The 13,989-nt window shown below is 41.0% G+C and overlaps 1 long non-coding RNA gene across 1 annotated transcript; it reads right to left on the minus strand.

Annotated features, from left to right (window-relative positions):
• Window positions 1-336: 336 nt before the first annotated feature.
• Window positions 337-1,781, minus strand: LOC146639241 (uncharacterized). The gene is made up of 3 exons (XR_014906133.1): window positions 1,635-1,781; window positions 1,156-1,206; window positions 337-953 (listed from the first exon to the last, which is right to left on the minus strand). It is a non-coding gene; the product is annotated as an uncharacterized LOC146639241 (long non-coding RNA).
• Between the last annotated feature and the right edge of the window lie 12,208 nt (window positions 1,782-13,989).

Here is a 13,989-nt window from a genome sequence, read left to right on the forward strand (position 1 = left end):
AAAAGACTCGAATCGTATCTAAACTCATTTCTTCTCTGTGTGCTTCTGCTGTCGTCTCTTCACCTGTTTGGAGAAAACAAAAACCTCCAGGAAGCCACTGGTGACCTTTGACCTGAGACAGAACACGTGTAGCTGTTGACTTGGTGCGAAGTGGACTGTTAGCTGTAGCTGTAGTAAACAGGAATGCTTAGAAACGCGATGAGCTGCTGTGTGTTGACCTGATGATCAAACTCTGCTTGCTGTTTTTGTTTTGTAATTACTTTTTAATAAACGCTCCAGAACAAACGCACACGTCGGCATCGTGTGGACACAAATATTTAAAAGAGCAGTAAAAAGGAGTGTTTGACACACCATCACTGTAGATTTGAAAATGACATGACCAAGAGGTGAGTTGAGTTAATCTAAAGGGCGTTAATAAAATGACTGAATTAACCACTTTTTTCCCCTAGCACCACTTTCAGACTCAAATAACTGGACAAACTGAGCTGAGTTTGTGATTAAACCTCATTTCCTGTCTATGCCTCCAATGTTCCCACACAGCTTAAATCACATTTAAGGATCGCATCAGTCAGGAAGGCTTTAGACAAAAGGTGAATGATCATTTCTACCTGCAGTAATTGGCTCCGACTTGATGTCACCTGTTGACACCTGCTCAGTTCCTCAGGCTGGCGGAATAGGAGAAGGTGGGCTGCAAAGCGGCTTGCAGGTGCAGAGATTTGTTTAGGATGTGTAGATTTGCCAGGGCCGTCACAGAGTTTAATTTTGAGGTGCTTCAGGATGTTTCAGCTCTCACCCAACCCAAGCTCTGATAGGTTCGTTGCATTTATAGTCCGCTGTCCTAAGGCGTCCATGTTTCCACACAGACACACGGCTGCTGCGTTCACTGACCTGCTGTTTATCAGGAAAATTAGACTTGATGTCCTTCAGCTGCCGGCTGATCGCCAAAATGGACTCTGAGCAGAAGAAGAAATCATCAGGAAATGACCCAGTAACCACAAAACAGGAGCTGAAACACCTCTGTCGTGTGTTTTTGTGTCGTGTGTTTTTCACTGTCGAACACGTGATTTATTGTTCGTGTTTCATCTATAAACTGAAACGTCGGAGGCGCGTCGTCTCCTGATGTCTCACAGAAACGTGAAGCTGTGCTGGACTCACCGTCCTCTGGAGGAGCGGGAAAAGGCTCCGACATCTTAGGAGGAGTGCGAGCTGGAAGAGAGGAGAACGAGGAGCTCAGACTGCAAAATAAATGTGACGACATGAAAACAAAAGAAGAAATGACGAGAGTGTCTTTGTCCTCATTAGGATGAATATTTTAAAAAGGCACAAAGAACCAATCAGATCCTCCCATCCTGTTTGGCTCTTACAGCGAGTAATGTTTACTCCTCTCACTTTTCAAATATGGCCTGCTTCTCAAAATCAGCCAGAGCAGAACTGATGGCGATGCTGCAGGTGGATCAACAGGTGAGGAAATAGAAGCTTTCGGGGAAACTAAACACAGATTTTGTTGGTGCAGTGTTGATTAAAGATGAACTCAGCGTCCTTTTCAATAGCAATATTTCACAGATCTCGTTGTATGTACGTATAACTGTATTCGTTATTCAACATCTGAGCTGCGATGCTCCGGGTCCACCTACAGATGGCGCTCTTTGGCTGGAAGATGGCCTTGTAGTCCTCGGCGTTGTGGATCTCAGCAGACGACAGCTTCTCGTCCGCCTCGTCCTCGCTAGGGCTCCGCCTCTCCCCTTCGGGGCTCCGCCTGTCAGACTCTGAACGGTGCTTCAACCTGTTACACCCCGGCCTAGGCAACCGGGGTGCAACGTAGAAAAACAAAGATAAGGAAAATAAAACCACGAAGGCTCTCCACCAAAATCCCAAAACGAAAATATCCCATGACGAAAGTATTAACAAACCCAGTCACAACTATTTACAACAAACTATTTATTTACAACAAAACACCAAACTATTTACAACACGGGGGAGATCGCGACCATGACACACTGAAACACAGGGTTTAAATACATAGAAGGAGCAATTAGGGAATGGACCACAGGAGGGAAACACAGCTGGGGCAAATTAGACCTGACGAGACAGGGAAACGTAAACTGAAAACACTAAGATAACACAGACTTTCAAAGTAAACAGGAAACACATAACAGTCACGCCAAAAACAACACACTGACAACACCGAAACGTAACAGTTCCCCCCACCCAAAAAGCGGTCCCACTGACCCTCCAGCAGACGACGAAGGCTGGAGCGGTCCCACGGACCCTCCAGCGAAGGCGGATGAAGGCTGGAGCGGTCCCACGGACCCTCCAGCGACAACAAAGGCTGGGGCGGTCCCACGGACCCTCCCCTCAGCGAAGGCAGACGAAGCTGATGAAGGCTGGAGCGGTCCCACTGACCCTCCAGCAGACGACGAAGGCTGGAGCGGTCCCTCGGACCCTCCAGCGAAGGCGGATGAATGCTGGAGCGGTCCCACCGACCCTCCAGCGAAGGCGGATGAAGGCTGGAGCGGTCCCACGGATCCTCCAGCGAAGACAGACGAGCAGCTAACTAGCTGCACACATAGACACGCAGCCCACCAGCTGCACACACGGACACGCAGCCCACCAGCTGCACACACGGACACGCAGCCCACCAGCTGCAGAAGGCTGGAGCGGTCCCTCGGATCCTCCAGCGAAGGCGGATGAAGGCTGGAGCGGTCCCCGGGCCCTCCAGCGAAGACAGACGGAGGCTGAAGCGGTCCTCGGACCCTCCAGCGAAGACAGAAGGCCGAAGCTGTCCCTCCTTCGGACCCTCCAGCGATCCCGGACCCTCCAGCGAAGACAGACGGCTGAAGCGGTCCCTCCCTCGGACCCTCCAGCGACGGCGGACGGCTGAAGCGGTCCTCGGACCCCTCAGCGATTGGACGAGCCCCCATATGTTACACCCCGGCCTAGGCAACCGGGGTGCAACGTAGAAAAACAAAGATAAGGAAAATAAAACCACGAAGGCTCTCCACCAAAATCCCAAAACGAAAATATCCCATGACGAAAGTATTAACAAACCCAGTCACAACTATTTACAACAAACTATTTATTTACAACAAAACACCAAACTATTTACAACACGGGGGAGATCGCGACCATGACACACTGAAACACAGGGTTTAAATACATAGAAGGAGCAATTAGGGAATGGACCACAGGAGGGAAACACAGCTGGGGCAAATTAGACCTGACGAGACAGGGAAACGTAAACTGAAAACACTAAGATAACACAGACTTTCAAAGTAAACAGGAAACACATAACAGTCACGCCAAAAACAACACACTGACAACACCGAAACGTAACAAACCTGATGACATCACAAACATTTGTTTGTTTGTTTTTAGAAGAAAAACTGCAAATTTTTTACTTTATTTACTTTTATTAAAGAATCTGGAAGCGAAACTTTTCCACTGAAGTCAAATAAGATTTATATATATATATATATATATATATATATATATATATATATATATATATATATATATATATATATATATATATTTATTATATATATATTATATATATATTATATATATATGACATGTGATCTGAGTGTTTGATGAATGAAACCAGTGGCTCATGTATAAAACTTTAAATCCAGGAGTCAGTACTTGCAGTATCTGGAGTATTTTCTCCTGTCTCTCAGTGTGCCGTACCTCTGCGATCTGCAGGTGGTCGTGGGTCTCTCGTAGTTCTTTCGCAGTGCCGCTCCCGGGAGCCTTTCTGGATAAAGCTACGTCGAACTGGGAACAGGACCTTGCGTCGTTCCAGGATCTCTTTGGGGAACTGGTCGTTCACGCTGAAGTCCGTTCCTTTCAGCTCTCTGCCGCGACTCTTCACCTGTTCCTTTTGTTTGAATTGGCTGAATTTGGCCACAATAGGCCGTGGTCTCCCGGTCCGCGACCGCGCGCCCCCCAAGCGATGTACTCTATCGAAGTCGATGTTCTTTACGGTGTCCTCCGGCAGCTTCAGGTGGATTTTAATGAAGCTTTTCACCGTTGCCTCTGCGTCCTCTCCGGCAGTTTCTGGAATACCAGAAAACACAAGATTATCTCTCATGCTACGGGCTTGTAAATCGATAACGGACTCTTTTATTTTTTTATTTTCAATGTTTAGCTGGGTCACGTTATCGGTGAGAGATTTAACCGACTCCCGTAGCGTGGCATTTTCAGCGGCAAGCGTTTCCACCTGCCGCTGGCTGAATTCCAGGGATTCTCTCAGAGATTTAAATTCCCGGTGTAAGATCTCCACCAGGGACAGCCTCGCATCGAAACTGGACAATCGCTTGTCGATGGACTCCAGGATTTCTGCGATGTCTTTGCCGGCAGGCGATGTTGTACCGGGGGAGTCTGCCTGGCGACTTCTCTTCGATGACGGCGTCTCGATTTTGGCCGGGGAAGATGCACTCTGGGCCTTATGCATTACTAAATCTTGAAAACAGCGGTCGATGTAATCTTGGAGAGCGTCTAAACTCTCCCCGTTGTCCTCCAGGGTGTTAGAGATGATAAAACAGATGTTGTTAGTTATATGACAATTGATTAGTACACTGTTAACCTTTGCTGTATTTTTCACAGTAAAATACCACAAAATGCCCAGTAACTTACCTGAAAACATTTCTACAGTTAATTACTGTAATTTGCTTTGCATTATGGGTATATTAAGGTTTTTTACATTTACTTACTGTATTTTTTAAAATTGCGGTAGTAGTTATACCTACCGTTAACACATTAGCAGTAGTGCTACTGTATTATGTGATTTGAATGGTTCATCATACTGTTTGTGTATTTTTTCTCTTTCAGTGGTTGGTTGCAATAGTGCATTACATTTTAACTCTTTCACTGCCAACCATTTCCAGATTTTCCTCCAACCTATGCCATTTGTCAGTATGATACCAGTGAAAGTATTATGGTTTTGACTTTTTAGGGGACTTGCCTGTGTGTAAGGTTCAAGAATTCTGATCATCTAATCTGCTGCATGCAGTTGTATGCACATGCACAGCTGCTGCAAATGTGTGCTTGCCACTGCGTTGCCAAAGGCGAACTTCAGTCAGTGGAGAATATTGTAATAATTTGGCGGAGGCTTCTCAGTCGAGCAGTAACTGAATTGCTCATTTACATGTACAGAACTCTTCTGGGAACTAGTCAACCCAACTTAGTGAAACACACACTGAATGCATGCTGGCCCCGCCCACCAACCTATCTCTACCAACCACCACTCCATATCCTGACTGACATGACCTGTGATCCAGTGATTGACAGGAGAGGAAAGACAGGCCAACTTTGTTAACTCTTCCTTATGATATGCTCGAGAGGACAAAAGATTTTGCACCTCGTTATTGTTGGACCTCTGTGTGGAAACTGCAAACGGGACGTCATAAGGTAATGCAAAGGACTCTCCTACCTAACATACTCGTTTATTAATTTTTAAGAGCATATATATTTTGTGTGTGTGTGGGGGGAGGGGGGGCTTAAATTCGGTGTTAGCTTGGTCGAAATAGCACATTAGCTGAATTATTCTGGAAAAAATAGGTTGTTTGTGTTTTTTTCTTTTCTTATTCAAATAAATATTTAGATATATATTTTCCACGGGGAGGGGCGAAGAACACAGGCACAACGACAGTCTTTGTCTTTTTCCCGCCGAGTGTGGTGCATTGTCCTCCTGCGCTTCTGTTCTATGACTATTGAGAAGCTGGCCACGCTAACAGTGGGACATTTAGCTTCAGCTAAAGCAGCAGGTAAAAATACACATTTAATGAGAATAAAGTAAGACAACTTTTTTTTTGGAAATTTAGAGACTGCTAAAACAATCTTATCCAGTTTTGAGCTTGCTCATGTAGGTTAGCCTGCTTTATTTAATTTTGTGTGAGCTGCAGTACACAACAACAAAAAGTTAATATAACGTTAGGTTGGTGGCGCGAGGAACTCCAACCTAAGTTTAATATTTATTATTTTTTTAAGTGGGAAGGGGAGCATGTTTTTTTTCCTTTAATACAACGTCATCCAGGGTCTTTTTCATATGAAAACCATGTAATGTCTGTGTTAGGTTGGTCAAAAGGGAATTAGTTGAATTATTCTGGAAAAGATGGGTTGTGTGTTTTTTTTCTTTTATTTACTTATGTAAATATATTTTTCAAGGGTTAAATAAATGCAACGTTAAATTAACAGTTTTCTCTCTGTCTTTTCCCGCCCAGTGTGGTGCATTGCTGTCCTCCTGCCCTTGCTGGCCGCGCTGACAGTGGGATGTAGCCTCAGTTCTTTGACAGACAAGACAAAACAGCAGGTAAAAAGACATATTTAGTGAGAATAAAGGTAGACAACATTTTTTTGGAAATTCAAATTCAGACACATGCAGCCATGTACAGGTGTAAATTTTGTGGTATTTTTTGTTCAGAATTAAGACAATTTTGTTATCATACGAAGAAACATCAGCACACAGCTAATTATCGATTCACATGTGGAATAGAGCAATGTCCTTCTTCCTATCGAACATTTTCTGCATTCAGATCCCATATGCACAGGAACCACCGCTATCGCAGGGCTCAGACTAAACACACCCATTTTAAAGGAAATCTTGCTTGTGGAGTTGAGGCATGTTTCTATGTGGCAGAGAATTTTTCAGCATTATGCACTCATTTGAGATTTCATATTAAAGATGGCAAGAAAGTTGTCTGTCCTTATGATGACTGCCACAAACATTTCAGAGTGCGCTCATCTTTTGCCACACATTTATCCAGGAAACATAAGCCGGTGATAACAACTCAGGTGTCAACTCTCCCCGAAAATATAGACTGTACTCAGCCTTCTGAGGAGAATCTGACTCCAACTCCATGTGATCATCTAGAGGAGTGTGATAATCAACAAGAGACATTTTTACATAATTTGGCTCTTTTCTACCTGAAAATGCAAGTCCAGATGCTGTTGCCAGCGAGCACAATACAATGTATTCTTGATGGATTTCTGCATGTCCATAGCACTTCTATGGCAGATGTTTTTGACAAGTTGAAGGGCAAGCTTTCTGAGCTAGACATACCACAAACTGAGATAGAAATGATTATTCAAAATCTCTCTAAAGAGGATGTCTTCACAATATACAACAAAGGAATACTCAGATCTGACAAAACAATGGGAAAATTTTACAAGCAGTATTTTGACTATGTTGAACCCACCCAGATTTATCTGGGAAGTGATGCTGCTGGAAAGGAATGCTTTTGCCAGTACATTTCCATCAAAGAGACATTAAAATCACTCCTTAGACAGTCAAGTGTTAAAGAGCAATATCACCAATCCAAAAATCATACCTCTTCCAACATGGTTGTAGAGGATGTGGCAGATGGAAGAAATGTAAAAGAAAATGCTCTGTTAAAAGACAATCCTTCTTCATTGTCCATCATCCTTTACCAGGATGGATTTGAGGTTGTGAATCCTCTTGGGTCAGGGAAGAAAAAACATAAAGTTTTGGGGGTTTACATGAGTCTAGGTGAGGTCCAGCCACACAATCGCTCTTCAGTTGATCCCATGCAGTTGGTGATGCTGTGCAGAGAAAGGGACTTCAAGACATTTGGTCAGGAGAAAGTTTTCTCAAGTATTATCACAGACCTTAAAGATCTAGAAGATACAGGGATTGAGACAGATGATGGAAATACCCTCAAAGCGGCCTTGATTTCCATTTGTGGAGATAATCTTGGTTCACACTGCTTAGGTGGTTTCACTGAAAACTTCAGTTGTAGTACGCATTTTTGTAGATACTGCTTGATTGAAAGGACAGACTTTGAAAAGACACCACTAAAGCTTGGTCCAAAAAGAACCATCACTGGTCACAAGGAGAGTGTACAACAGCTATCCACCACTGACCAAGACATGGTACAGGGGGTAAAGTTTGACTCACCTTTCAATTCTCTGAAATGTTTTCATGTCTGTACTGGGCTTCCCCCATGTTTGGGTCATGATTTATTTGAAGGTGTAGTCTCTAATGACATTTCAGCACAGGCCAAAATGCAAAGACATAAAGGCAGTTTTTTCCTGTAATTGATCATAATTTTCATTAGATAATAAATAATAAGAGAAATAGCAGCAAACCGTGTGGATTCTATTTTTGTACAGTGTGAGGCCTGCTATCCAGCATTCTTGTGGAAACCTTATTTGTAAGGGTGAGCACATTGTCTTATTGGACTCTTGTCTGTTTTTAGGGAATAATTTCATGTCTGCAAGCCGCTGGATGATCAGTTTGGGGGGCAAGGTATTTTATGAGCCTGAGCAGATGCATGACTTTGCCAGCACCCTTGCTGTCTTCTTTGCGTCATACTACGTTTTCAACCTTGAGTATCAGGAGTCAGCGTCCATCACACTGGAGATGATACAGAGGTAAATACTTTACACCATTTAAGAATGAAATATATGTGATAGCTTGACTACAGTTGCAGAAACATATAGGTGATTGCTGTAACGTATGTTTTAATTTTGAAATTAAAGCAGCCTTTTTTCCGTTAAAAGGTTCTTTGTGAGGATCAATCCAGACATGGGAACAAAATGCCCTGCAAAACTTGGTACAAGCCGCAAGACAGGTCGTGTCGTAAAGAGGAAGGTTACAAGCATCAGCCCTCGGATCACCACCTTCCTCCAGCGGCTCTCTGAGTTTGAATGGAGGACTTCCAACTAGGTAAGAACAGAGATGATAATATCTTTTACATAGCTGATAATTATATACATACTGTACACACATCCATACAACAGTATGAATGATCTCAGACAGATGTGAACAAGTGAATAACCTGAGCAAACATGAATATTGATGATGTGTCTTTGACAGGTGGTGATGAAGACTACGCTGAACCCGACCATCCTGGTAACGGAAATCTAAATCCCATGTCACATTCTATTTCCTGGGACCCACTGATAATTATTACATTTTGTAAATGATTTTTGTTTTACAATTGTAATAGTTTATTTAATGTTCATGCTGGTGGGTTTGTCCTGTTTTTAGTGGAATGAAAAACTGTTTTCCTTAAAAAAAATCAGACACAGAAAGGTGAAGGACTGTGTAGTTTTCATGTACGCTTCTATTTATTTTGGTTATTGGCATTGTTTTTATTCAGTTGAAAAATGTTTTTCTTGTTAAAAAAATATCAACAATAAATGTTGGTTTAATTCACTATTCTGAGACTACTTTATTGAATTATATTGTTTTTTGTAAATGTTCTAATATTGAATATGAATGTTAATATTATTTTATATGCTGTAAAACACAATTACAGTGTTATACCATAAACCACATTTGCAGTACAGTGATACTATAAAACTTAATCACAGTAAGTCTTTCTAACTGTAAACCACGTTTACAGTAAAGCTGTTATACTGTAATATATGTTTACAGTAAAGTGGTTGAACTGTAAAACATCACAACAGTAAAGATACTGTAGATTAGTAATTACAGTAACTTACTGGCAATAGTGTTGCCAGTAAGTTAATGTAAAAATACAATAAAATGTCTAACAGTGTATATTTGGAAATACTGAAGCTTGGAAAACCTTTGTTAAACTCTATGCTACCATTTGCTTTTTCTCCGCCAAAATCTCCGGCGTCTGACGTCACCTACAACATCACTTCCGTCACTTACCTCTCACTTCCGTCACTTACCTCCACCTCCTCTCCATGAAAACTGAATTTATGACATTTAACGGAGTTAGAAGTTAGCAGGAAGTTAGCTCGCTAGCTTCTATCTAAATACAATATAGCATGTCCTGAATGCGGGGTTTTGGAAACAAATTAAAACGTACAGCTCTGTTATCACTTCCAGCATAAATGAAGACAGAAAACTAAATAGCAGTGACGTTTGTAGGGTTACTGAAGTTTGGCTAGCTGGTATATAATGATGTGCTACGTGATTGCGACACAGCTATGTTAGCATAATATAAACAAGCTAACTTTTTTTCCCACTCGATAAAAGTTAACGTGAGTGTTCTCGGTGGTCAGGAACAAATGTAATCGCATGGCAGGATGCTGTAAAAGGACCAAACTTCAGCCAGGAGAACAACTGAGATAATCCATCCACAATACGAGGTTAGTCATTCATATACTGCTGCATGGGCTGGGCTGTAGTTACATCCTAAGGTTTTAAAAACTGAGCTTAAATAAATGATTAGTGGTAATAAAAGCCGAGGGAGGTCAACAGTGATCACTGACTGTTTTAGGAGCTTTTTGAGATTAAATAGAAGAAAATACATAACATTAAACATGTTAACAACACAAAAGCCATATTAAACGCAGACTACTTTAGACCCGGAAGTAGGATTCGTCGCGTCATCACTGAACAACCGGATAGTAATCATCCACAACTATACTCAGTTGCAGATGATAAAGGATTCAGAAAGTTCATGCATGACAGAGAATATGCATGTTCTTTTTGTTTTCATATTATAAGTTATATTTAATTGTGTTGTGGTTTGCGGTGTTTTGTGTTGTTTCACTTTAAATTTGTAAAAGGAAAAAGCTGAAAATTTAAATAGTTAAAAGTTGAAATGTGAATAGTTGATTTTTGTATTATGATTTATTTATTACATTTTATGTGGAGTGAATAAATAAAAGTATATTTACGGTGGCCCCTAGAGACAAAGCACGTAAAAACTCCAAAACACGTATGAACTCTGAAGCACGTACAAACCCTGAAGCACGTACAAACTCAAAAACACGTAAAAACACGTACAAACTCCAAAACACGTACAAACACGTACAAAACTCCAAAACACGTACGAACTCTGAAGCACGTACAAACCCTGAAGCACGTGCAAACTCCAAAACACGTAAAAACACGTACAAACTCCAAAACATGTACAAACACGTACAAAACTCCAAAACATGTACGAACTCTGAAGCACGTACAAACCCTGAAGCACGTGCAAACTCCAAAACACGTAAAAACACGTACAAACTCCAAAACATGTACAAACACGTACAAACTCCAAAACACGTACAAACTCTGAAGCACGTAAAAACTCAGGAGCACATAAAAACTCAAAACACGTACAAAATCAACAGAAGTGCTCCAGGATGCTGGGCGCAGTGTTGAGCTTTTGTTACCTACTGGCTACACAAGCCAGCAAGTACCAACGACCGGATTTGGTGTGTGGTAGTAACAGGTAAATGAACTTTTTTTTTTTTAAATTATTTGAATATATATGAGTGCCTGTGTATAAATACACAAATACACACATGCTTTCAATTGTGTAATTTAAGTGATCTAGTAGCTCTGCTTTGGAAGTTCAGTTCATGCTAGAAATGTGTTTTGGAGTTTGTACGTGTTTTGTCTCTAGGGGCCACCGCATATATTTATATATAAATAAAACCACTTTTTTTTACGTTAGTAATTCCTTTTGTGCATAATTTTATATTATTGTTAATAATAAATTAACTAAAGCAACAAAACAACCTGAAGAGCCGGTTCGGAGCCGAAAGAGCCGGCTCTTTTTAGTGAGCCGAACCGAAAGAGCCGGATCTCTAAAAAGAGCTGGAAATCCCATCACTATTTTTTTTCAAATTCTGTAATTCTCACTCGCTTTGGCAACTTTGTACTTTTGTGTTACTCGGAGCAACAACTCCACCTCATTGTTAGTCCATTTAAAAAACTCGCTGCTTTTCCTCAACATTTTGCTGCGACGTTTCAAAGAGCCGGAAAGTAAATAAGCGGCAGACAGAAATGAGGCAGGTCGAATCTTCTTGCATTTTACACATGCGCAGGACTGGAACCGTAAGCGTTTTCGGCTGTTTCAATGTGGACGCACAACTCTGTGAAAACGATTGAAAACACTAGTGTGGACGCGTTTTCAAATCTATCCAGGCTAGCTAGCTATCTAGGCTCAACTTTTTAAATTATGCAAAATGTTTAACTGTATCTCTAATAGAAACTTCTTTAACTTTGCTCTGCTTCACTTCAGCAGCATCAGGTAATGTTCAGATGTTGATTCATGGTTTTCTTCCGTTTCTGTTCGTCTGCAGAATATTTTTAAGGTTATCTGTTAGAAAAAGCCAGACCAGGAAAATTTCCTTCATGTTTTTCTGTTTTGTCTTCAGTTACTTTGACACAAAGGCATCTGCTGTGATGCTCACAGCTCTGATAAAGTCTCACAAATGTCAGCTTTCTTTTTATATATGTAAAATATGTATATGTACTGATTAGTGTACACTTGGGTTTTAAGGGGTATTTATTTATTATTTTCTTCTTCTTTTTTTTTTTTTTTTTTTTTTTTTGGGGGGTTGTATGGAAGCCCCAAACGCAATTTCATTGTTCTTGACAATGACAATAAATAAATAAATACTAATACTAGTGATCAGAATTATAATATTTCTGACTGTCTGAGGCAAAATTTCCCAGATTCAAATCCATTTGAATTGAATTGATTCAAGAAATCAGTGATGATACACAGCCCTATAGTTAATATAATAAAATACGCCTTTCAGCTTTTTATATATTTAGTTTTTTAGGAGAGCTGGAACGTAATTGTGCCCGCCTCTGAAGCACTCTGGGTCAAATGTGCTATAAACAAAACAGATGTAACAGTCAACACAAAAAGGTTCAGACACTTTCCATGGCAATGTTTCATTTAAAAAAAAAAAACAAAACGTATTTAACCCACTCAGTGGGCTACATCTGTTCATGCCAGTATCGATATTATCGATATTTGGTTCAATCTCTCCACCTCGAGTCTCGAGTTGAAAGATAGAGGAAATCCCCAAACAGCAACAACACACAAAGGTTTTTATGTTTAACAGCCTGACGTCTGTCCAGTCATCAGGTTAGCATTAGCTGTAATCTAACCTACGTTTCTGAGAAATGCTAGTATTTTTTCGTGCTATCCGGTTGTTCAGTCTGACGTCACTAGCCGTGTCTGGGTCTAAACTCCGCTGCAGGTCCATATATCAAACGATCACTATGGGATTACTGAGAGTTGAAAAACTGTCTAAAGTCTTTCATCTTTAATAAAATGATCAGCGTTCTGCTCTACCAGGTGTAACAATTGAGTTTAACATCCAGGCATCCATGAAAACGGAATTTATGACATTTAACGGAGTTAGAAGTTAGCAGGGAGTTAGCTCGCTAGCTTCTATCTAAATACAATATAGCATGTCCTGACTGCGGGGTTTTGGAAACAAATTAAAATGTACAGCTCTGCTATCACTTCCAGCATAAATGAAGACAGAAAACTAAACAGCAGTGACGTTTGTAGGGTTACTGAAGTTGGGCTAGCTGGTATATAATGATGTGCTACGTGACCGCTAGCGACACAGCTATGTTAGCATAATATAAACAAGCTAACTTTTTTTCCACTCGATAAAAGTTAATGTGAGTGTTCTCGGTGGTCAGGAACAAATGTAATCGCATGGCAGGATGCTGTAAAAGGACCAAACTTCAGCCAGGAGAACAACTGAGATAATCCATCCACAATACGAGGTTAGTCATTCATATACTGCTGCATGGGCTGGGCTGTAGTTACATCGTAAGGTTTTAAAAACTGAGCTTAAATAAATGATTAGCGGTAATAAAAGCCGAGGGAGGTCAACAGTGGTCGCTGACTGTTTTAGGAGCTTTTTGAGATCAAATAGAAGAAAATACATAACATTAAACATGTTAACAACACAAAAGCCATATTAAACGCAGACTACTTTAGACCCGGAAGTAGGATTCGTCGCGTCATCACTGAACAACTGGATAATTAAAACGATCACAGAGGCCGAAGTTCAGGCTTCATTTTGGTCCTTTTTTTTTACTGAGATGTCATACACTTGCACACTACACTTACCTTTGCGAGCGTAGTAGGCAGGCCCAGGTACGTCCGTTCTTTTAGAGCAGAGCTACAGATTAAAAATGCCCAAGGCGAAGCGGTCAAAGTCTGGCTGTATTTCACAGCAAAAGATGCAAACTCAGCAGCCTGCAACAAGTGCTTTAAGCTGATACTGTGATACTGTCAA

Source organism: Diplotaxodon limnothrissa, linkage group LG1, assembly GCF_057381915.1.
Source record: "Diplotaxodon limnothrissa isolate DT_005_m linkage group LG1, D_limnothrissa_male_GT1.1, whole genome shotgun sequence".
NCBI lineage: Eukaryota > Metazoa > Chordata > Actinopteri > Cichliformes > Cichlidae > Diplotaxodon > Diplotaxodon limnothrissa.